Source organism: Microcaecilia unicolor, chromosome 2, assembly GCF_901765095.1.
Source record: "Microcaecilia unicolor chromosome 2, aMicUni1.1, whole genome shotgun sequence".
NCBI lineage: Eukaryota > Metazoa > Chordata > Amphibia > Gymnophiona > Siphonopidae > Microcaecilia > Microcaecilia unicolor.
Window position 1 is genome coordinate 126,617,803 of NC_044032.1, and position 25,340 is coordinate 126,643,142.

At 42.8% G+C, this 25,340-nt stretch overlaps 1 long non-coding RNA gene across 1 annotated transcript; it reads left to right on the top strand.

The window, feature by feature from the left end:
• The first annotated feature begins 3,649 nt into the window (after window positions 1–3,649).
• LOC115462350 lies at window positions 3,650–13,844 on the top strand. The gene is made up of 3 exons (XR_003940830.1): window positions 3,650–3,734; window positions 7,068–7,073; window positions 13,834–13,844. It is a non-coding gene; the product is annotated as an uncharacterized LOC115462350 (long non-coding RNA).
• The last annotated feature ends 11,496 nt before the right edge of the window (window positions 13,845–25,340 follow it).

The following is a 25,340-nucleotide window of genomic DNA, read 5'->3' on the forward strand; positions in this document are numbered from 1 at the left end:
CTTCACCTCATTTCTTTTGTATAAATGGATTATTCTGTTTTGAGGAGAAAATCAGAGAAAATGTTTCTTCACCTAATGCATAATTAAACTCTGGAATTCGTTGCCGGAGAACGTGGTGAAGGCGGTTAGCTTGGCAGAGTTTAAAAAGGGGTTAGACGGTTTCCTAAAGGACAAGTCCATAAACCGCTACTAAATGGACTTGGGAAAAATCCACAGTTCCAGGAATAACATGTATAGAATGTTTGTACGTTTGGGAAGCTTGCCAGGTGCACTTGGCCTGGATTGGCCGCTGTCGTGGACAGGATGCTGGGCTCGATGGACCCTTGGTCTTTTCCCAGTGTGGCATTACTTATGTACTTATGTAGAGAGGCTGGATGGGCTGGGGGCTGGGATGGAGGAGATTACTATATCAGCTGTTTTATCTTTATCCACGTGTTTATTTACACTTTCAAAAACATATAGCAGATTGGTGAGGCAAGACTTCTCTTGGCTAAAATCCATGTTGACTCTATCCCATTAAACCATGTCTGCCTATTTGCTGAGTAATGTTATTTAGAATAGTTTCTACCATGTTGCAAACACTGACATCAGGCTCACTGCTCTGTAGTTTCCTGAATCATCCCAATGGCAACAAGTTGGCCACTCTCCAATCTTCAGGTACCATAGACATTTTTTAATGGTAGGTTAGAGATCACTAATAGTAGATCTGTAACCAGTGGTGTGCTGGAGCAGGCTCTCACAGGCTCGCAAGAGCCGGTTGTTAAGTTTTTAAGAAGTTTGGGAGCCGGTTGTTAAAGTAGGGCCCTCCATGGCTACTTTAACAACTGGATCCCAAAATGTGGGCTTGGGCCCCCTGTTGAATTCTCTTTTACTTTGCTGGTGGGGATGCTGAGCCCTGCCAGCCAAGTAAATAGACTACTGCTGCTCCTCGTTCCATGTTTCCAGCTCTGGGCAGCAGGCTGGGACTTCTCGAGCATGTGAGAGAAGTTCCAGCATGCTGCTCAGAGCAAGACGTTGGGAGTGGTAGCAGTCCATTTATTGGCTGCCAGCAAAGGTATGCCTAGCGTGCCCGCACGAAGGGAGGAAAGAGAGAGAAACAAGTGTTGCTCCCCCACTCCCTCAGCCACCCCTGGCCCTTCCAACTGCAGAGCTGGCTACATCCGGAGAAAGAGCCTGTTAAAAATTTACCAGCACACCCCTGTCTGTAACTTTATTTTTGTGTGTTTCAGTATTCCAGGGTATATACTGTCTGGTCCAGGTGATGTGCTGCTGTTTAGCTTGTCAATTTGGCCTATTATATCTTATAACCTGGGACCCTTATAACTCCAGTATTCCAACCCCAAGACTTAATCTGAGTAAGCTTGCCAGTCTGTACCACTACAAATTATTTCTCAAATATAGTGGTCCATCACCCCTCAACTTCTTATACATGAGCATCGGCCACTTGAACCACACTCTTTCCATAATGGGCAATCAGTGTAGGGCCTTGCTGCTGCATTTTGCACAGTCTTCAGCCTGTGAATCATACCAGCAGGCAAGTCCATTCACGCAAGTGAACTGTTATGAGGACGTGAACTACCCCATTAAAAGCTGCACCTCTTAAAATGAATGCAGCCTAGGCAGAAAAGCATTCTTGACCTTAGTTGTCACAGATGATGGTAAACCAAGGGCCCCATCTAACTATACACCTAGATTCCTTATCGCATTCACAGGCTCCACCTGATCTCCAACCAGAACCTGTGTCAAAGACCTACTGAATTTTATTTATTTATTTATTGGCATTTATTAACCACCAATTCACCCAAGGCGGTGTACAGTAGGTACAGTTTAACATAAAACTTATAATTTTGGTAACAGCATAACAACAGTAAAATAACCAAGAATAAACAAATACAATAAATGAGGTAAGCTTGAAAAAAGTACATTGAAACTAAATAATAGAACTACAGTGAAACAGTATAAAAATGTATACATTTAACAGCAATATATATATATTTGTTTTGGGATCATATACTCACATTGACCATTTATTTGACCATTTATCTTTTTGCCTGTTTTCACATCAACGTAGGCCTTATGCTATTGTCACCCCTATCCATCAGAATCCTCTTATACATTTGTTGTGTGATTAATGTAAATTACACAAATGGTCTTTGGTTTGTGTAGGCAAATTGGCGGCACGTTTTCCTCCGCAGCCAAGATTTAGTCATCAAATAATGATGGAACGTGATGCAGCTGCAGTAATGTGCACGAATAATTAGCACTTGTCCATTCCCTGATGAAGCTGGTTGTGAAATGGAGGTCCCCATTGGGATTCATTGTATGATAATTGCAGACTAAATATTAAATGTTCGACACAGCAATTTTCAACTGACCACAGAGAAGTAAACATTAACTGTAGTTGAATGAGGAAATTTATGTCATTGAGTAGTCAACAGACTTTATTTACAGTTTGTTCATAGCAAGAGAGACTGTTAAAAACACTTTGAAGATTTGGATACTTTGAGCACAACAGACAAACGATTTCATTTAAAGTTTGCTCATAGCAAGAGAGACTAACAATTGCATGTTTTGGAGGTTTTTTGACTGATAATTGTAAATGGGAATCTGTCTTGTGCATTACTGGGTAATCATCCTGAATGCCTTGACTCGCTGAGGTTTTTTTCCTCCATAAAACATTTTTGTTTTGTAAGGATAACAAAAAAAGTTTTTGATAGTAAAAATATTTTTACAATTAGGTTTAGGTTAGACAATATCCACTTTTTGTTGTTATATGATTAATACAGAATCACCAAATTGCTTTTTTACCCCCAAGAATTATTTTTGTGCTTTCCACTGATTTAATTCTAGAGAAATATTTTTTGTCTACTCAAGATATAAAATAAACTTTTACCTTTCTCCATCATTTATTGTGAAGAAATTTGAAAAGCCTAAAAAAGCACCAATTATTCAAAAACTCATAGTATAAAGCTATCGTGCCCTGGTAAAGTCAATTTGAAATCTATCCTTCTAAAATTGCTTTATACATGAGCAATGTTATAAAATATAAGCCATTCTGAAGTTAAAGTCTGTGGAACATCAATCAATTTGGTAAAATTCTGCAGGCAGCCAAGTTTCAGCTCCTTGTCCTCAGTTCATGAGGTAATGCTAATTTCCTCATTAGCTTGTCCATCAGTACTGTAGTATGTTGTCACAGGTGTAGACTGTTTTTCCACATGCTAGAAATGTCATCGTACAACTGTCTTTTTGTTTCTCCAGGATATAGTTGGTTACACTTCCGGCGGCTGCTGTAGTCATGAAATCGTTAGCATTCGATGATAAGGCTTGCCGAGCTTAGTTGATTAATGTTCATGAAATACTAACTCAGCTGACATGCAGATCTGAATAGGTGAGGAAATGAATGTGTGAGCCCAGCACCAGACTGTAATGACTCAGTGCTTGTGAATACATATTGCCAGCAATTCTATAGCATAGTCGGTAACATTTAAGCAAACTTTACACATGCATGCACCCCCATATATGGTGCTGAAAGTTCAGCATGGATCCAAGATACATGGACAACTAAATTAGGGGGTATTTTACTATGCTGTGGTAGCGTTTTTAGCTTATGGTAGAAATCAGCTGACGGTAGACACCAAGACGCCCATAGGAATATAATGAGCATCTCGGCCTTTACCGCCAACTGATTTCCACTAAGAGTTAAAAATGCTACTGCGGCTTAGTAAAAGACCTCCGTAGTTAACAAGCTTTTAACTATGAATTAATTGACCTTAACATTCAATTATTGATGTTAATTGACACTAATTTGGATTTGCACTTGCTTCTGCCTGCATGCTACTTTATAATATCAAGCACCTAAATCCCATAGCATTCATAAATGCCAAAATTCTGCCTATGTGCTATTCTGTAAATATGTGCTTAACTTACATAGCTCATATTTGCAAGGGGGCACACAGATGGGCAGAGTCTGAGTAGGGCTTCCACTTACATACATGCCTTGCAGAATTCTGTAAATTACTTGTGTATCTCCATCACTTAGGTGCTGACCCTTACATCAGCATTAGGGTTGGCATAAGTGCTCACACTATATCCAGTTATGCTAATTTTCTATAAAGAAAAGTAGGCACCTGCATTCCTTAATAGAATAGGTGCTACCAGGTGGTCTCTGGATGCCTGATTATTGATGCCCTTGTACCAGTCATTGAATATATATTCTGACAGTCTTGCAGCTGCCTCCCTGTATAGAATATGACTAGGTATGGTGTTTGTTAATTAGCATTTCATGTCATTCAGATGGTGAAAGGATTATTTATTTATGTACCTACTGATTTATTTATATAAGAGTTTGTATTCTGCCCATAACTAGGTGGTTAAACCAGCACAGAGAAGGTCCAAAGTACAGAACAAAGTACAAATAGCCAAAGGAAGCACCAGGAGCTTTCAAAATCGGGACACAGATCCTTTAATCGTATAACCTGAGCACCAATCTTTCCTTAGTGACCCAACACGGGCCATGTTTTGGCACACAGCGCCTACGTCAGGGGTCAATTGGGTTACAACAGCTAAGAAGCTTGGTGTACAACAATGGAACTCTGTCCCCGCACAGTACAAACTGAATGTTCTTTTTATTTTTTTTTAGAAAAAATAATTTTATTTTCATTTTAGTGTCTGGAATATGTCCAATTTGAGAATGTACATCTGCTGTCTTATTTTGCACTGGGTATACTGGACCTGTAACAGCTTACAGAAATTATTTATAATGAAAAAAAATCACGTTGTTTTTTTCTCCTGTACTAGTATAATATTTTCAATGATGTCTGTTTATATGCGCCATGACTGGTATAAGGGGTGTGGCTATACTATGGGTAGAGTCATTTGTGGTGACCCCGCCCGCAATGAGTACCGGCACCTCTTTTTCTACAAAAAAAGCACTGGTTACATCTAACTCGAGACTACCTTTACTTCAGCAAGCAGGTGAAAAATGGGCCTTTAATATATATGGTGGATGAATATACACTCATTCTGCCCCTAGATTAGCTTACTACACACACTGTAACTTGTTTAACAGTACAAAGAATTTGCCTTGAGTTTAGCCACTCATCTTATCCCAATCAACTCTGTACTACCCATCTTGTCCCCCATCTATATATCCACACTTGGCCTTTCAGCTACATGGTGAATTGTATTGTAGAAAAGCACTAGCATCGTAGCTATCATATTTGAATGTTTTATGTTTTAACAATTTTTATTGATGGTTCCAAAAGGTTAACAGTCCACACTCTCAATATACACCCAGTGAAAAACAAAACAGACTGAGTAATGGCAAGATACTGAGTACACCATCCAAGCTTTTTAACATTTGCTTCCCCCCACCCAACTCCACCTCCCTGCCCCAGTTCCAAAACACAACTCGCGAGCAACAAACACTCTAAATACTGTCAGTGCAGTAAATACACCATCAATGCTTTAACATTACTTCCCCCCCCCACCCCACCCAACTCCCCTTTCATCACCCTTATCTAGGTTAACTAACCATAACCTATTATGAATCCTTATCTTCCTCCCCCTTTCCTCTCCCAACTCCCTCCCCATCATGTACTCACCCACCCTCCCAAATCCTGCATGCATACCCCACACCTTACGATTCCATTCTCCCTGTATTGCCCTATGGCAACAAGTTCAGGACTTGACTACGTGCTCTTGGAGACACGTTATTTAGGTATTGTTTCCATATGGCCAGAAATCTCCCCTGCCTTTTCGACGAAAGTCTCACCCCCCTTGATTCCCATAACATAAGTTGATGAAGCTTATTCCTCCAATACCAATAGAAGAGAGGCATGTCCGATATCCTCACAAAACCAGGAAACCGAGACTCGTCCGACCGCATCTCCCTCTAAGAAGTCCCTCAATTTCCTCCCCAAACCCAGCGATAAGCCATCTTTTGGAAGGCTTTGCACAAACTGAGCCAGTTGATGATACGCCAAAATCACTGCCAGTCCCCCTGAACATTTCTGTATAAAATCACTTGCTGAGATTAATGTTCCGTCCTCCTGAATAAAACTTTCTAGCAGTGTTACTCTCTGTTCTTTAAGCCGTCGGTAAACAACATTTTCTCTGCCTGGCGTAAAATCATCATTACCATGTAATGGTAAAAATACACTATTGGACGGATCCTGCCCCCACCTCTGAAGCAACTCCCTCCACACTTGCCACAAAGGCCCCAGCAGCATACTATGCCTAACCCTCTCAGGAATTGTTTTCCGCTTTACATGCAACAGGTAATTCACATGCCACGGATAAAAATATGCCTGCTCCATAACCATATCTGTATAGGTGGTAGTACCCAGGATCCAATCTCTTAGATGGCACAACAAACATGCTTGATTGTACATACGACTATCCGGTAGCCCCAAGCCCCCCTGCCTCTGGGCCCCCACTAGGTGTTGCCGTTTCATCTTAGGCTTCTTACCCGCCGAACAAAAGTTCACCACCATGCTCCTAAGTGCTGTCAAATCTTTCCTCAACAACCTTATTGGGAGAGCTTGTAAGGTATATAGCCATCGTGGAAAAATTATCATCATGCGATATATATGTATTCTGCCCATCAGAGACAAAAGGAGTGAGGACCACTTTAATAGCTGGTCTTTCGTATCATTTAACAATTGTGTGACATTAAGATTTGACCCGTATCCATCAACAATCTGGTTCCCAAGTACCAGAATGGCCCTTGCGCCCAACGTAGTGGGAAACTATCCCCCCACTCAAGTTAAGCTCGTCAGTGCTAGCTAACGTTTCTGATTTCATAAGGTTCAATCTGAAGCCAGAGAAATCACCATATTCCTCTAGACTTTCCATGAGATGTGACAGCGACTGACGGGGTTTCTTTAACAATACTAGCAGGTCATCTGCAAAAGCAGTTGTCTTAAAATTAACCTCTCTAATTTTGACCCCTCGAATATCTGTATTACCTTGAATCTCTCTCAATAAGGGATCTCGTGTGAGGATAAAGAGAAGCGGTGATAAAGGGCATCCCTGCCTCATTCCCCTTTGTATCAGGAACCATTCAGAAAGTAGTCCATTAGCGTATACTTGAGCTTTGGGCTCAGTGTATAGGACTTTTATCGCCTGTGCAAAGGAACCAGTAATACCATAGGCCTTTAATACTCCAAAAAGAAAATTCCACTCCACTCTGTCAAATGCCTTTTCAGCATCAAAACTTATTAGCAAAGCTGGGGCCTGTTCTATCTTCACCTTTTCTAGCACCGCCCATATGCGTCGCATGTTCTTGGCTATCACTCTGCCACAGGTGAATCCCACCTGTGGCTCTATTACCAAAGAGGGGAGAAATCTTGATAACCCATTTGCGAGTACCTTGGCCAGGAACTTAGCCTCCACATTTAGTAACGAAATTGGTCTGTATGAGTCAGGGCGATCTACTGGTTTACCCGGTTTCGGCAATACACTAATTTGAGCCCTATTGAGATGTACAGGTAAGTGTCCCCGTTGGAGGGATGCGTTAAATACCATTGTGAGTGTTAGACTAACTTCCGTGCCCAGGATTTTATAAAATTCAGATCTCATTCCATCTGGCCCCGGTGCCTTACCCAGCCTACTTTGCTTGATCACCCATTCTACCTCCTCTACGGCAACTGGTGCATTCAGCACTTCCAACTCTGCCTCAGACACCTGCGGCAACTCAATACTAGTAAGATATGTTTCACTAGGCATCATAAGCTCAGCTTGTGGCGTATACAGTTGCCTGAAAAACTTCGCCAATATTGAATTTATCCCTTCAGCCGTATGAACCCGCTCTCCCGTATCGTCTATCATTGTGAGTATTTTCCTAGCACTAGCCTTTTTGTTGGCTAGCCTAGCCAGAAGCCTCCCACTTTTATTTGCAAATCTATATAACTTATATTTGTAATACATGCTTGACTCCTGTGCTCTTTCCTGCAGTAATTCATTCAAGGCCTGTTGCGCCTCCAATAATTGCGCCCTGATGCTTAACAAGTGCCCTCTCCCATACTGTTTCCTAAAAATTGTCACCTGTTCTCCAATCTTATCACCTCCCCGTCTCTGACCTTCCTCTTAAAGGCTACATAGGAAATAATTTCTCCCCGGAGAACAGCCTTTGCCGACTTCCCGAAGAGTATTGGATCCTCCCTATGTTGCTCATTATTGTCTCTGTATTCATGCCATTTATCTATCAAAAAGGGCAGAAAATGACTGTCCAGGTATAAAAAAGGCTGGAAAACGCCATGCCCCAACTGCGGGAACTCCCTCACCCCACCTTATTTGCACTCTCACCCAAGCATGATCAGAGACCATTATTGGGCCTAGCTGAGCTTCCTCCACCTTAGTCAATAATTCTCGTGACGATAATATGTAATCTATTCTAGACATTGTTAAATGAACCCCAGAAATGTGTGTGAAGTCTTTCTCCACAAATACAGTGTTCTCCACACGTCAACCAGCTCCAGAGCAGCACACAGTCTAGAAATACCCCTCTCTATTCTGGCCAATTCCCTCCCCATCGGTTTAGATCTATCCAATGTGGGGTCCATCACATCATTCATATCTCCCCCTACCAAGATTGGCATGTCCCCCAATGTATGAATCTTGTGAATAATTTGTGTAAAAAACTGTTTTTCATAGGTGTTTGGCGCATAAATATTACATAATATTAATGGTTGTTCCTCACCATACTGGAGCTGTGGCTGCAGAACTTGCACTTTAAAAATACAGCAGGGTCAAATCTAGGTAGAGTTAAACGTATGGCAGCCTCCCTCCCCCCCAGTGGCGTAGCTAAGGGTGGGCCCAGATGGGCCCAGGCCCACCCACTTTGGGTTCAGGTCCACCCAGTAGCAGCACACCTATGATGTGGCTGGTAGGGATTCCCAAGCCCCACCAGCCGAAAACTCCCAACAACTGTCCCTCCTGCATACCTTGTAAATAGCAGATCTTCGCCTGCAGCAAGCAGCGACTGATACATGCTGTGGGGCCAACATGAGCAGTGTGTATTAGTTGCTGCTTGATGCCAGTGAAAATCTGCTATTTAAAAAGTATGCAGGGGGGGAGATGTTTGAGCGACCATATGGCATGCAAGTGAGAGAGGGAGACCAAATCACTTATGGGACAAGGCGGAGTTCTTTTACCTACTCATCTTGGGCCAAGGCCCACCCAAAATTGGGTGTCTGGCTATGCCCCTGCTCCCCCCAATGAGTCCATCCCTAGCACCTTCCTACCTAACTGCTCCAGAGATTTCTTCTGAAGCAGAACCACGTCTCCAGGCAGCCCTGGCTCCAGCCACTCCCAGTAGATGACAGCAGCCTCCCTTTATCAGTGAGTTGAGGACAGTCTCCATGATGCCCCGGTCCCCTTTTCCCAAATGAATTTTCTAGTCAAGCAGGAAGTCTACCCTACACTAGACCACACTATTTCACACTTACATAAGAATGCTGCCACTGGTCACTGTTAGCAGCCAAGCCCAGGACTTTCTAGTAACATGGTGTACTTGAAAAAAGGGATCAGTGAGGGATGAGGTGCTAGAGGCTTACAGAAGACTGTGAAATACAGTAGAACTCTTGAATATTGCTTACCATGAGGTTAGCAACTTGCAGTAAGTCTGAGCAGGAAACGAAGTGGAATACCTGTGGATGTAATTTTGTGTGGAAAAATTTTGGAAACAACCCCTGACGCAGCACCAGCGAAACGGGGGCTCCCTGTCAGGTTATGAAGTGGAGAGTGCCACCTGGAGAGGAACACTAGAGCGATAGTATCGAGCTAAGTGGTTTCGGGTGACACCTTCTTGATAGACTTGATAGATTTGCATTCTACAGAACATTGGAAGATTTAATAATACCACTAGTAGTATACAGTATATTGATCTAAGTTATAGTGGACACACAAAGTAGAAAGCAGTGCACGTGGAGGGGCATAATCGAACGAAAACGTCTATCTCCATGGGCGTTTATCTCCGAGAACGGGTCCGTGAAGGGGTGGACCGAACCGTAGTTTCGAAAAAAATAGACGTCCATGTTTTATTCAACAATGTGTGAGCTGGGCGTTTTTGTTTTTCAGCGATAATGGAAAATGAAAGCGCCCAGCTCAAAAACGAATAAATCCAAGGCATTTGTTCGTGGGAGGGGCCAGGATTCGTAGTGCACTGGTCCCCCTCACATGCCAGGACACCAACCGGGCACCCTAGGGGGCACTTTTACAAAAACAAAAAAAAAAGGTAAAAGAGCTCCCAGGTGCATAGCACCCTTCCCTTGTGTGTTGGGCCCCCCAAATCCCCCTCAAAACCCACTGCCCACAAGTCTACACCATTACTATAGCCCTAAGGGGTGAAGGGGGGCACCTACATGTGGGTACAGTGGGTTTGGGGGGTTAGACGACTAAGCATTAAGCAGCACAATTGTAACAGGTAGGGGGGGGATGGGCCTGGGTCAACCTGCATGAAGTCCACTGCACCCCCTAACAACTGCTCCAGGGACCTGCATACTGCTGCCAGGGAGGTGGGTATGACATTTGAGGGTGAAAATAAAAAATTGTGAAACATCATTTTTTGTGGTGGGAGGGGGTTAGTGACCACTGGGGGAGTCAGGGGAGGTCATCCCCGATTCCTTCCAGTGGTCATCTGGTCATTTAGGGCACTTTTTGGGGCCTTATTCGTGAAAAAACAGGGTCCAGGAAAAGTGTCCTAAATTCTAGCTAAAAACGCATACTTTTTTTCCATTATCGGTGAAATGCGCCCATCTCTGTTCGGCCGATAACCACACCCCAGTTCCGCCTTCGCCACACCTCTGACAAGCCCCCATCAACTTTGTCCGCATCTGCGACGGACTGCAGTTGAAAACGTCCAAAATCTGCTTTCGCTTATACCGATTTATTCGTTTTTGGGAGATAAACGTCTATCTCCCGATTTGGGTCGCAATATAGGCATTTTTCTCTTTCGATTATAAGCAGGACAGTGTATTTGGTGATTGAAATTCAATACATATGTGGGAGTGGAGTTTTTTTTTTTTTTTTGAAGCGATATGATGGCACACCGAGCCCAAGCCTTGTAGTCTGCTGAGTTGGACTGGCTGGGCGGCGACTCTGAAGCTTTTTTTCTCCACTTTCAAAACATTGAATTAAGCTGACAACAGAGTCGGGATTCCACATTACAGTTACACATGGAGTGTGAGCCTGTGTTAGGAATTTCATTTATTATATTGAGCTTGCGTGTATTAATATTCATTAGACGATTTTACCATGAGGTTAGCCAAGGTGGAATACCTGAGCATTACCATGAGGAGCATTTTCGATATGACGTCTAAGTCTGAATTTGGACATTTTACAACATCTGAACAGGAAAGAAGGTCATTTTCAACAAACAAAGACGTCTATCTTTTCCTTTTGAAAATACTGCTTGGAAAAACGTTTTGTGATTTGGACGTTTTATTTTTTGGTCCATTTTCTAACAAAAAACTTTCAATTGCAAAACGTACAAAATACACAAGAAAATCCACAATAGGGTGAAACCATTCACATGTTCTAACTGTGGTAAAAGCTTTGGTTGTAATGTAAATCTCAAAGTACATCAGAGAGTCAACACAGGAAAGAAACCATTTGCATGTATAGAGTGTGGTAAAAGCTTTGGTCAAAAGGTAAACCTCACAATGCACCAGAGAATACACACAGGAGTAAAGCCATTTACATGTTCTGAGTGTGGAAAAAGCATTGGTTGGAAAGAAAGCCTGACACGGCATCAGAGATTCCACACAGGGATGAAACCATTTACCTGCACTGAAGAGGTAAAAGCTTCAGTTGCATTGGGACAGATAATTAGGGAATGTACACTCTTGCTATGAAGTATGGAAAAATAGCACTCTGGTATTTAGATATATGTAATGAGACCTCCTTTTTATCTATACATCTGAATTCAAAGACCAAATCTACTGATAAACAATGGACACAAGGCTCAGATGTTATAAAAAAAAATAGAAATCTTGGCATCAGGTAGAATAGTGGAAAAGTGGCATCCCAGGAAAGCAATAGGGCATCCTTGGGGGGGCACTGCAGTGGACTTTATAAAATGCTCCCAGGTACACATTTCACCATTGCTCCCTTACCTTGTCTGCTGAGCCCCCCAAAACCCACTACCCCCAACTGTACACCACTATCATAGCCCTTACAGGTGAAGGGAGCACCAATATGTGGGTACAATGGGTTTCTGGGGTTTTTTGGAGGGCTCACAGTTTCCTCCACAAGTGTAGCAGGTAGGGGGAGGTAGAAGCCTGGGTCCATCTGTCTCCAGTGTACTGCACCACTACTAGACTACTCCAGGGACCTGCATGCTATTCTAATGGACCTGAGTATAACATTAGAGGCTGGCAAATAATATTTTTAATCATATACGATACCAAACCTCCATAAGCCAAAAACAATTTGGGTGATTCAAGCCATTAAGGGGCCAAAATACACTTGTCTTCTTTATAAGCAGATAGAGGTAATTTGGTTTAAATTCAGATTCTGAACATGGCAGGAGATGTTTTCTTCAATTAAGACATTTCATTGTAATGTTAGCTCTGCCAGAACAATAAACAGTCTATCTATCACATGTACTTACCGCAGCTTATTATATGACATGTTCTTTCTACACTGCTGCCCTTGGACGTCCTGGAATTTATTTTTATGATGAGATGTGTGTTGTAAAAGCAATGGGATTTGCATGGCTCTGAAAGACAGTGTAAATATATTCTGCCTCTCCTTCCTAGTAGGCACAGTGACCTGATCTATCATTGTCTATTTTCTTTCTCAGATGTAAGTATAGTTGGCTATAATTGTTACAGTATGCTTGTGGTTTCACTTGTATAAGGGTCAGGCTCAGTCTGTCTTTGCCTTGTCTATAACTTTAAGCTTTCTGATGTTTCCAGGATGCCCCACTGAGTTTGACATGAAGTAGTTCTATATGGTTTTATCCTACAGATGCAACATTCTGTTTGTCTATTAAAACCTTTAAGGTCAATTTTCAAAGCAATTTAACCGAACAGGAGAGCCTCCTGCCTGGTTAAATTGCTTGTTTCTGCCTAACTGCTGATATTCAGTGGAATTTAACCATACAGTGCCAACAAATATTAGCACTAACTGCCCCTTACTATATGACTACTTCTGGGGCAGTCTGAGGGTGGTGTTTCAGTGGAGCCTGGGAGAAGCCAGAATTTAGCTGGTTAGTGGCAATATTCAGACTGGTAATCAGTTAAGTAAACAGTGAAAGCTAGGACAGCAAAAAGGCTGTCCTAACTTTAGCTACTAAGTTAAATATTGACTAAAGCCTGGGTAGCAACATAAGCCTTATTGGTGCCATCCTTCTCTCCCCTGTGAGCCTTTTATCCCCTCCATCCCACCCCTGAAGTCATGAAGCCCGACTAAGCTCTCCCCTTTTTTGTGAAAGGAGCTACGATAGGCGGGACCCCACTAGACAACCCGGAATCTACAAAGTAGGCCCGGGGAGGAGCCTGGTTGGACTTTATGACAAAAGGGTTGGGAAGCAGGGGAGAATCATAGGTGAAGAGGGCACTTGTATCCCTTGAGTGGGTTCCAGCTGATATTCAGCAGTATCGTGTGTGGGTTCCAGCTGAATATGAGCCAAGTTTAGGTTTATTTAATATACTGCACCAATGGTACAAACTATCAAGTTGTTTTACAAATTTAAAAAATAGTAAAGCAAAGAAAAGAACTACAATCACAGTAGGAAAGAGAGAAAAGAGAGAGGATAAGACAGAACTAGGGAGGTGACAGAGAAGCAGAGTCACAGCAGAGTGCATGTACAAAGTCTAACTCAACTAGTACCAGGAATGGTATCTTGAAAAAGAAATGTCTATGCTCCAGGCAGAGATAAAGTGGCAATAAGTTCCATGATTTTGGACCATTGATACTAAAAGTTTTGAACGAATGGTATCGAAGTGAATCTACCTAAATGAAGGAACAAATTGTAGATTCTGATCTGAGAAATGAAGACTCCTAACTGGTGTGTATGGTATGACTGGTACGGTCAGGACTCACATAAGCTTCGGCATCCAGCACATATATAATTAGTCCCATGTATTCAATGTCAGGGTCGCCAAGAGACTGGGCCGGGCCCGGGACAAGGCCGCCCCTGGGCCCCCCCCCCCCCCCGGTCGCCACTCCTCCCCTCCACCCGCTCCCCTCCGTCTGCCACCCGGCCAGGCCTCTGCACTATATGTAGATCCTTCAAGAGGTAGTGTGTCATGATTTAGGCTCTACACCTTTTCTGATGTTTTGGTGCCACCTCAGTAAGGCCAACACACAATCTCTCCACTGCAAAACACTATACACAAACTTGTGCAAAAACACACTCATAACCATACCAAACCATAACAGCACTAATTCCAAGGACAGGACAAGCTACAACCTTATGCGTGGAAAGGCAGCTCTGTAATTACACTGGGCTCTAAAACAACAGTACACTACCTAATGAAAAACAAAACAAAAAGGGCTGCAAATACTACACACTAGCAGAATACTGCACCTTGATCACACATGAAAAACACATGACAACAGATATGACACAAGGAACTAGAAATAAAAAAAAATATGAAGGCAAAATACTGAACTGGAAAGTTACCTCAAGAAGTCAGACTCAGCATGCAGCAATACTAGAAAAATTGAAACTTACATGCAAAATATCACAGATGCACATTTCCAAAAGCTGACATATTCCAATTAATAAATTCTGAATAAAATACTTTTTTCTACCTTTGTTGTCTGACCATTTAGTTTTCCTATTCGCTGTGGTCCCACTGTCTTCTGTTTTATACAGTGTCTTCTTTCCATTTGATATTTTTTCTCTCACCATGTCCACCATCCTCCTGTGTCCTTATGCGTCCTGTCTACCATCTGTAGCCCTGTCCCTATCCTTCCTCCAGTTTCAGCATCTGCCCTAAAGTGTTCCGATCCAGCCCTTAAATTCAGCAATTTGCCCTCCATCCACATCCAGCATTTCTCCTCATTCCCCTCCCCTCCATCCATGTGCATATACTTCCTGTCTTCCCTCCCCTCCATCCATGTCCAGCATTTCTCCTCTCTCCCTTCCCCTCCATCTGTGTGCATCTCCTTCCTTTGTCTTTCCTTCCCTTCATCCTTGTCCAACATTTCTTCTCTCTTCCCTGCCCTCCACTCCATCCATCCATGTCCAGCATTTCTCCTCTCTTCCCTTCCCTCCATCCATGTGCATCTCCTTCCTGATTTCCCTCCCCTCCATCCATGTGCATCTCCTTCCTGACTTCCCTCCCCTTCATCCATCCATGTCCAGCAACTCTCCATTCTCCCCTGGCCTCTCCTCCATCTACCCATATCCTGTAAATTTCCTCTCTCCCCTGCCCCCTCCATTCATCCATCCATGTTCAGCAATTCTCCTCTCTCCCCTACCGTCCCCTCCTCTCCAGCGATCTCTTCTCTCCCCCTGCCCTTCCCTCCTCTCCATGTCCAGCAATCTCTTTTCTCTCCCCCCTGCCCTGCCTTCCCCTTTATACCTATTTATAGAGTTGAGATTTATAATGGCTCTTTTGGCACTTCTTGTGTCTTTGAATATAAACTAATGCTTTCATAATGCATGGTCTCAGTACTGACCTGAAATGTGCTTTGCAATATAAAAGAACATTGTTTTCCATCTTTACAAAACATATGATGACAACATCTCATTTGCTGTATGATGGCACAGAAGTGCTGAAACTCAAAATAGGAGAAAGGGAGTGTGGCAAAGGGAATGGAGCACAAAGAAAATATGGTGCTTAATATGATGGCATGGCTTTAAATAAGGCAGGAATGAGCATGCCAAAATATAGAAACTTCTAGAAAGGACAGGATAGGCAGGCTTGCATTTATAAACAATTATAAACAATAATTTTATTACCTGGTTCTGGCACGTGACAACACAGCTCTGCTGGCGCTGCTCTTTCCTCCAGTGCACAAGTCAAGTGTGCACACTCAAATCCCTCGACCTCCAAAACTGCTTGCTTACAAAAGGGGTCCAGAGCTCTCCCACAAATTATTGCTCCAGTCACACAACTGCAACATTTCCTGTGCCCGTCCACCGGAAGTTGAACTTGGAACAGACCAGACCATCAGCACTAGTAGTGCACTCCAAATTTAGCCCACCTGTCCTGACCCACGACGCGACCTGGCCAGAGGAGGAGCAGCAGGCACTAGCCCTGCTCGCCCCATAGCACAACACAGGCTGGCGCTGCTGGCCACACCGCCCACCCATGCGGCATGCGCCGCACGCACACACAGGAGCAGAGCAGCAGAGCGAATCGCGAGGCTGCCTGCGAGTCTGCAACTGCGGACTGGGACTGGTACTGTGTCTGCGAGCGGAGCTGTGGAGGAAAAAAACCATTAGACTGCAGCGAACACCACCAGGCCCCCCTTTCAGGCCGGGCCTGGGGAATTTTGTCCCCCCCTGTCCCCCCCTCTCGGCGACCCTGTTCAATGTTAGTGCACAGACATGGCCCGACATTGAATACCCAGGGCAAATTCTGCTCAAGGCAATCAGCATTTTAAAAAATGCCAACTCGTGCAGGCTGAATATTGACCGGTTTGTGTTTAGGATCTAGGTAGGATTCCGTAAGTCTCTGTATATCCTTTAGCAGTCTGACAGGCATATATTTTGCCCTAGATGCTTCCGACAATGTATTTATTTAAAAATTTCTATTCCACCTACAATTAAGCAGAACACACAAAGAAACATAGAGGCCGATATTCAGACCACGGGAGTTAGACCAGCTAACTTCTGCGGTCAGCACTAATACTGGATATTCAATGCCGGGACATTTCTGGTGATCGGCATTGAGTATGCGGTTTATTTTTGATATTTAGTTGATATTCAGACGTAGCTGTTTATCTTAAAACCAACCAAAGATATACCAGATTTTCACGTGGCCAAACCCAGTTTAAAAATCAGCAGATAGCCGGTTGTATCGACAGATGGGGATATTCATCGGGGGATAACCGGTTATTACCTGATGAATATCCCTAGATCGGCAGATATCTGGTTGAGCACTGTTTAACTGGTCAGCAGTCATTCTGACCAGTTATATAGCACTGAATATTGGGGGATACATAATAAAATCACATACAGAAAACTACTCTTAGCAAGTCCATAACAGAGGTATCAACACCATGCCTTCGCAAGCAAATGTGTTTTCAAACCCTTATGAAACAGTTCCATACTTTTGTACATTCTTAAAAATCCAGGCAAGTCATTCCAAATGCGTGGACCAGCAATTGAAAATGCTGCAGCTCGAGTGGAAGCATATTTTGCTGTGCTCAGTTTTTCATTTCCAAGTAGAGGAGTGCTTATTTCCGATCTGAGGAAGAAGGGCAACCTTCGAAAGCTAATCAAGAAATGTATTAAGTTATGTCCAATAAAAAAGGTATCATCTTATTTTCTTTTCCATGTTTTATTTTGTTTGATTTCTATTCATTTCCAAGTAACACTGAAGATTCTGAACGCAAAGCCTTCGACAGGCAATACACAACAAGCACCTGTTTAAAAGCAGATGTTGAATATAACACTTGATGAATCAACCATGCAATCTTAAAAGTGCACATGAGATGCCATTGGTAACCAGTGCAACAATCGAAACACTGGCCACAAGTGCTCAGACTGAGGTATTCCGGCCAGTAATCTGGTTGCAGCATTCTGGATTCCCATGACGTTTCCGGAAATGTTCATTTTCATTTGGCCATTTTTATCATGGCAGCAAAGGTGTTGCATGTGCACATAGTCTTTCTGAAAGAATGCACACTGTGTGCACACGTGCAGTGTTTGCACATGCACAACAGTCCATGCATATGCAGTGGGTGCCCTCTTTGCAAATAGTGTGCCCTCTCTCAAAAGAGTGTGCGCTGTTATCAACAAACCGATAAAACACTAATTTTCATGTTTTTTTCTGTTCACTTTTAGTAATGACATGCAATGACATGGAATATGCCATATCACTGTCAATGAATGTAAATGACAGGTCATTTAGGAAAGTTGAATGTAGACATGGCAAGAGTGCTATTAGTCTGGTCACATTTTAGTTTGTCTGTCTTGTCCTGCGTTGAAAAGAAGCGGATCACCTCGTTGGGCCTTACCTCACTGTGTCCTGCCCTCCTCTGATGCAACTTTCTATTTCTTTTACATGCAGATGCGAGGCGCTGCACCTCCGCTTCAGAGATTTTTTTTTAAAGGCAGGGTGCCAGGTGGCAGGGAGAAGAGGGTTGGTGATGGAGCTGAGGGTAAGCAGGGGGGATTGCGGTGCCAGTGGCCTTTGGGTTGGAGCAGAAGGAGCAGAGTACCCCCCTCGTGCTGACACCCGGGGACGGACCTCCCCCACCACCCCGTCCTTGGTTCGCCACAAAAGGTGCTCTAAATGACCAGATGACCACTGAAGGGAATCAGGGATGACTCCCCAATTCCCTCCCAGTGGTCACTGACCTCCTCCCACCCCCTAAAAATGTGAATACAAATAGTACTTACCAGCCTCTATGACAGCTTCAGATGTTATAGCCAGGTCCATTAGAGCAGCAAGTAGGTCCCTGAAGTAGTCTAGTAGTCGGTGCACTACATTGCAGGCCTATACCTCAAAAGAGGATGCTGGGCTTGATGGACCTTTGGACTGTTCTGTTATGGCAATACTTATGTACCTGCTACACTTGTGGTGGAAACTGTGAGCCTTCCAAAACTCACCAAAAACCCACTGTACCCACATATAGGTGTCCCCTTCACTCATAAGGGCTATTGTAGTGGTGTGCAGTTGGGGGTAATGGGTTTTGGGTGGGTTTGCGAGGGTGCAGCAGACAAGATAAGGGAGCAACAGTGAGATGTGTACCTGGGAGCTTTTATATGAAGTCCAGCAGTACCCCCTAGGCTGCCCCATTGCTCTGCTAGGATGTCTGAGGGAACCAGTCTCCTAAAAATGCTGGCCCCTCCTACATCCCTATGGCTTGATTTTCTATGTTTTTCACATGCATGTTTTTTTTAACGGCCTGAAAAGATAAACACACAGTGCACAGAGACTTGTAACAAACGGTTTTTTTAAAAAAAGAGAGACGTTTTGAGGTTTCGAAAATGGTCATGTTTTCTATTTGGATTTGGGACATTTACAGCAAAACGACCAAAGTCCAACTTTGACATTATATTGAAAATGACCCTTTATATAGAATTAGGGGGATAGTCTACCATCTGTAAACAGTTCAACCAAAAGTGATTTCCAAAAATAAGCAAAATAGAGGGGCATAATTGAATGAAAACGTCTATCTCCATGGGCGTTTATCTCCGAGAATGGGTCCGTGAAGGGGCGGACCGAACCGTATTTTCAAAAAAAACAGACGTCCATGTTTTATTCAACAATGTGTGAGCTGGGCGTTTTTGTTTTTCAGCGATAATGGAAAATGAAAGCGCCTAGCTCATAAACGAATAAATCCAAGGCATTTGTTCGTGGGAGGGGCCAGGATTCGTAGTGCACTGGTTCCCCTCACATGCCAGGACACCAACCAGGCACCCTAGGGGGCATTTTTACAAAAACAAAAAAAAAGGTAAAAGAGCTCCCAGGTGCATAGCACCCTTCCCTTGGGTGTTGAGCCCCCCAAATCCCCCTCAAAACCCACCGCCCACAAGTCTACACCATTACTATAGCCCTAAGGGGTGAAGGGGGGCACCTACATGTGGGTACAGTGGTTTGGGGGGCGGTGTGGAGGGCTCCCATTTACCAGCACAAGTGTAACAGGTGGGGGGGGATGGGCCTGGGTCTACCTGCCTGACGTCCACTGCACCCCCTAATAACTGCTCCAGTGACCTGCATACTGCTGCCAGGGAGGTGGGTATGACATTTGAGGGTGAACATAAAAAGTTGTGAAACGGCATATTTTTGTGGTGGGAGGGGGTTTGTGACCACTGGGGGAGTCAGGGGAGGTCATCCCCGACTCCCTCCAGTGGTCATCTGGTCATTTAGGGCACTTTTTGGGCCATATTTGTGGAAAAACAGGGTCCAGGAAAAGTGCCCTAAATTTTAGCTAAAAACGCATATTTATTTTCCATTATCGGCGAAAGGCGCCTATCTCTGATCGGCCGATAACCACGCCCCAGTTCCGCCTTCACCACGCCTTTGACACGCCCCCATCAACTTTGTCCGCATCCGCGACGGAGTGCAGTTGAAAACGTCCAAATTCGGCTTTCGATTATACCGCTTTATTCGTTTTTGTGAGATAAACGTCTATCTCCCGATTTGGGTCGCAATATAAGCGTTTTTCTTTTTCAATTATAAGGTGGATAGTATACTAAATAAATATGACATCATAATAGCAAAATACATCAGCTGGTTGATATTGTGAATCTGGATTTTCAGAAAGCATTTGGCAAAGTACCTAATGAATGACTCTTGAGGAAATTAAAAATTCATGTGATTGGAGGCAGAGTCCTACAGTGGATTAAAGAACTGATGAAAAGATAGAAAATAGAGAATAGGGTTGAACAGGCAATATTCTGAATGGAGAATGCAAATAGTGGGGTTTTCTAGGGGTCTGTGCTGAGACCGCTGCTTTTAACTTTTATAAATAATCTGGAAACAGGAATAATGAGTGAGGTGAGTTATTCAAAATTGTTAAAATCACAAGAGGATTGTGAGAAATTGGAAGTGGGCCTTACAAGACTGGGAGACTGGGCATCCAAATGGCAAATGAAATTTAACGTGAGCAAGTGCAAAGTAATGCATGTAGGGAAGAGCAATCCAAACTATAGTTACACGATGGAAGGTTCCATATTGGGAGTCACCAGCTACGAAAAGGGATCTAGGTGCCATCATTTATGATACGTTGAAATCTTCTATTCAGTGTGTTAGGGATTATTAGGAAAGGAACAGGGAATAAAACAAAGAACATAATACCTTTGTATTGCTCCATGGTGTGACCACATCTTGAATATTGTATGCAATTCTGGTCATCACATCTCAAAAAACATATAGCAGAATTAGAAAAGGTACAGAGAAGAGCAACCAAATGATAAAGAGATGGAACAGCTCTCATATGAAAACAAGCTAAAGTGGCTAGAACTTTTCAGCTTGAAGAAAAGATAATTAAGGGGAGATATGACAGAGGTCTAAAAAATCAAGAGGGAGTAGAACAGGTAGACATGAATCTCTAGTTTATTCTTTCCAAAAGTATAAGGACTAGAATGCATACAATTAAGTTATTAAGTAGCACATTTAGAACAAATCAGAGAAAATATTTCTTCTCTCAATGTGTAATTAAGCTGTGGAATTTGTTGCCAGGGAATGTGGTAAAAGTGGTTAGCGTATCAGGGTTTAAAAAAGGTTTGGAGCAAATCCAAGAAGACAGGAGGAGCCTCCAATGAAAGGTTTGCACATGTTCCTAAAAGTTCATAAACCATTTGGAAAATCCACTGTTTATTCCTGGGATAAGCAGCATGAAATTTATTTTAATCTTCTGAGTCTTCCAGATACTTGTGACATGGATTGGCCACTGTTAAAAACAGGATGCTGAGCTTGATGGCCCTTTGGTCTGTCCCAGTACAGCAATACTCGTACTTAATATAAAATGCACCAAGTATACGTCTATAAAATACAATAATATATTAACAGTCTGGAAGTATAACTCAAACCAACCCTAGTCTCACTAGAATGCTTAGAATATAGGGTCCTAAATGTTCATGATGAATTTGGATTCCAATTGGCATAACATGAATTTTGATTACTTACGTATTTGTTAGGGATGTGCATTCATTTTCAAATGAATGGAAAAAGGCACCAAATGCAGTCTTTTTTTTTAAATCAAACTAACCAAATTGCTGAGTGCCTACCATTGGCAGAATTTTCACGCATTGGATTCTTTTTTTGGTAGCCAATTGGGGGGGGGGGGGTTAAAAAGCAGTTAGCGCCAGAATTGTTCACACACTAATGTGCGCTGAATATACAGAGGGCTTAAGCGCAGGTATTAACATCAGCGCTAAATAAAGCAACAAATTGTATTGAAATTTCTTGAAACAGATATAAATGAGGTGAATAAATATTCCTTCATATTGCACAGATTGTAGCCCTGCAATGTACAGAATGATATGATTTCTTTCTTTCTTTTTATTTATTTGCAGCATTTCTATCCCACATTTTCCAACCAGTATTGTTTCAATGTGGCTTACATGGAAGTAAGAAATACAATAAGACAGTGGATCTGAATGACATAGATCGAAATGGCTTGAAGAGGGATAGGGGGAGAAGTGAGGCAAGAACAGGGGAAGGGCGGCAGGGTGAGGAGGTGGGATCTATTAGCGGAGGCTAATGCAGGATCGTGACCAGGCAAGGGATGGAGGGGACGTTGCTGAGTAAGGGTGATGATGATTATTCATAGCTGGATTCACAGTGGAGCTTCATGAAAGGGTTTTTTGAAGAAGTGGGCCTTGAATCGCTTACGAAAGATCAGGTAAGTATCAAGGCTCCTCACTGTTTTAGGGATGATGATGGCCTCTAATGCTGAAAAATTAATGCCAGGTAAGGGGCAGCGTTAAGGGTTTTGAGGAGAGGATTTCTCATCAATGTTTCGGACTGAACTGCTGGTTTTTTTCCTTTTTTTACAAGCTGAAGGAAGCTTATGCAAGTTTTAAGGGCTGAAGTGAGCAATAAACATATGCGCGAGTCTAAGCAAAACCGAAAGTGAAGGCACACATCTGCGCTTAAATAGGAGCCTTTCAAAAATTTACAGTTCAAATCATTTTTGAGAGGCTCATATTTTAAAAGCACAGAACAAAGCCAATGTATGCTTGCACTTCCGGTTTCATCTGAACATGCGAATAAGAGCAGCGCCCACCTCAAATCCCTTGTGAGTATATGCCAGGTACGTTTCTCCCCTTGCTTTCAGTTTCATAGCATGATTTAACCATGCGTAAAATTTAAATATACTTAGCTTTGAGCATCCTTTTTGCTATTGTTTTGGGTTGTCATGTTGTGGGCTTTGGCACCTGAATAAGCATCAACCCCTTGGGCCTGCAAAGGGGAGGGTAGTCAAATCAGAGCCAGTTTGGAAGGAGGAAAGGGCAGAAAGCCAGGGTATTCCATCAGTCATATATATTGACAATTTTTAACAAGCAGTCAAACAAACCTATCTCTTCTGCCTTTCCCCCAAGTCCCATGAGTAATGATGTCATCAGATCTAGCAGATCAGGCATAATTTTATGTGTTGCATTCAGACAGAGTCAGAGAAAGGTGCTAGGTAGCAAAGAGTTATCTAGATACGAAAAAATGTATAGAGGTGGCAAAAAATATTACCTAGCACAGGCATAGGTATGAGCTAAGCAGCTCTCAGTCTCATCAGACTGTAAGAGTTAGTAAAATCTGAGAGGTTTTGTCTGGCTGTGTCTCTACAGCAGTGCTTCCCAAACTTATATCGCCCTACTTTAACACTTTCAAAGGGAAAGTCCATAGACTGTTATTAAATGGACTTGGGGAAAATCCACTATTTCTGGGATAAGCAGTATAAAATGTTTTGTACATTTTTGGGATCTTGCCAGGTATTTGTGACCTGGATTGGCCACTGTTGGAAACAGGATGCTGGGCTCGATGGACCTTTGGTCTTTCCCAGTATGGCAATACTTATGTACTTATGTACATGACTCCATGTAATGCTGAAAACAAACAGACTTCCACTCCCCTTCCCTCATTTGTGTCCTCTTCCCCCACTTATGCAAAGCTTGAAGGCAGCAGCAGTGGTGTCAACAGTAGCAGCATGGGATCAGTCAAGGAAAGTCTTGCCTCACCAATTTGCTTCATTTCTTTGAAGGTATGAATAAACATGTAGATAAAGGTGAGCCGGTTGATGTAGTGTTTCAGAAAGCTTTTGATAAAGTTCCTTATAAGAGACTCCTGAGAAAATTAAAGAGTCATGGGATATGAGGCAAGGTTCTGGGGTGGATTAGGAATTGGGTATTGGATAGAAAACATAGGGTAGGGTTAAATGGTCATTTCTCTCAATGGAGGAGGGTGAACAATGGAGAGCCGCAGGGATCCGGTACTATTTAGCATTTATAAATGATATGGAAATCGGAACTACGAGTGAGGTGATCAAATTTGCAGATGATACAAAACTATTCAAGGTTGTTAAAAAACATGTGCAGACTGTGAAATACTGCAGGAAGACCTTGGGAAATTGAAAGACTGGGAATCCAAATGGCATATGAAATGTAATGTGGACAAATGCAAGGTGATGCACATTGGAAAGAATAGTCCAAATCATAGTTATCTAATGCTAGGGTCCAACTTGGGGTTCAGTGCTCAAGAAAAAGATCTGGGTGTCATTATAGATAATATGCTGAAATCTGCTCAGTGTGCAGCGGCCAAAAAAGCAAATAGGATGCTAGGAATTATTAGGAAAGGGATGGTAAATAAGTCCAAAAACACTATAATGCCTTTGTATTGTTCCATGAGTATTGCGTTCAGTTCTGGTCGCCAAATCTCAAAAATGATATGGCGGAATTAGAAAAGGTTCAAAGAAGGGCGACTAAAATGATAAAGGGGATGGAACTCCTCTCGTATGAGGAAAGGCTAAAGAGATTAAGGCTCTTCAGCTTGGAAATGAGACGGATGAGGGGAGATATGATTGAGGTCTACAAAATCCTGAGTGGTGTAGAACGAGTAGAAGTAAATCAATTTTATACTCGTTCAATAAGTACAAAGACTAGGGGACACTCGAAGAAGTTACATGGAAATACTTCTAAAACAAATAGGAGGAAATATTTTTTCACTCAACGAATAGTTAAACTCTGGAGCTCTTTGCTGGAGGATGTGGTAACAGCGATTAGCGTATCTGGGTTTAAAAAAGGTTTGGACAAATTCCTGGAGGAAAAGTCCATAGTCTGCTATTGAGGCAGACATGGGAACCAACTGCTTGCCCTGGGATTTGTAGTATGGAGTGTTGCCATGATTTGGGATTCTGCCAGCTACTTGTGACCTGGCTTGGCCACTGTTTGGAAAACAGGATACTGGGTTAGATGGATCATTGGACCCAGTATGGCTACTCTTATGTTCTTAGCAGTAAGCACAGGGCCCTATATGCGCTCACATACCCCCTACCCCTTCAACCCACTCCTTTGGCCTTTGTGACTTTCATGCCAGCACATCTGCTGTTCTCTATCCAAATTCTACAGGATCTTATTCAAACAGCCCATGAAATGTTCCCCCCTCCCTATGTGTATAAATCGCAGCTTTCTGGCTTTCTTATTTTCATGTGTATTGCTAACTTAGTATATTATTACTTGATTTTTATGTCCTTTCTCTTTTCCTGCCTTG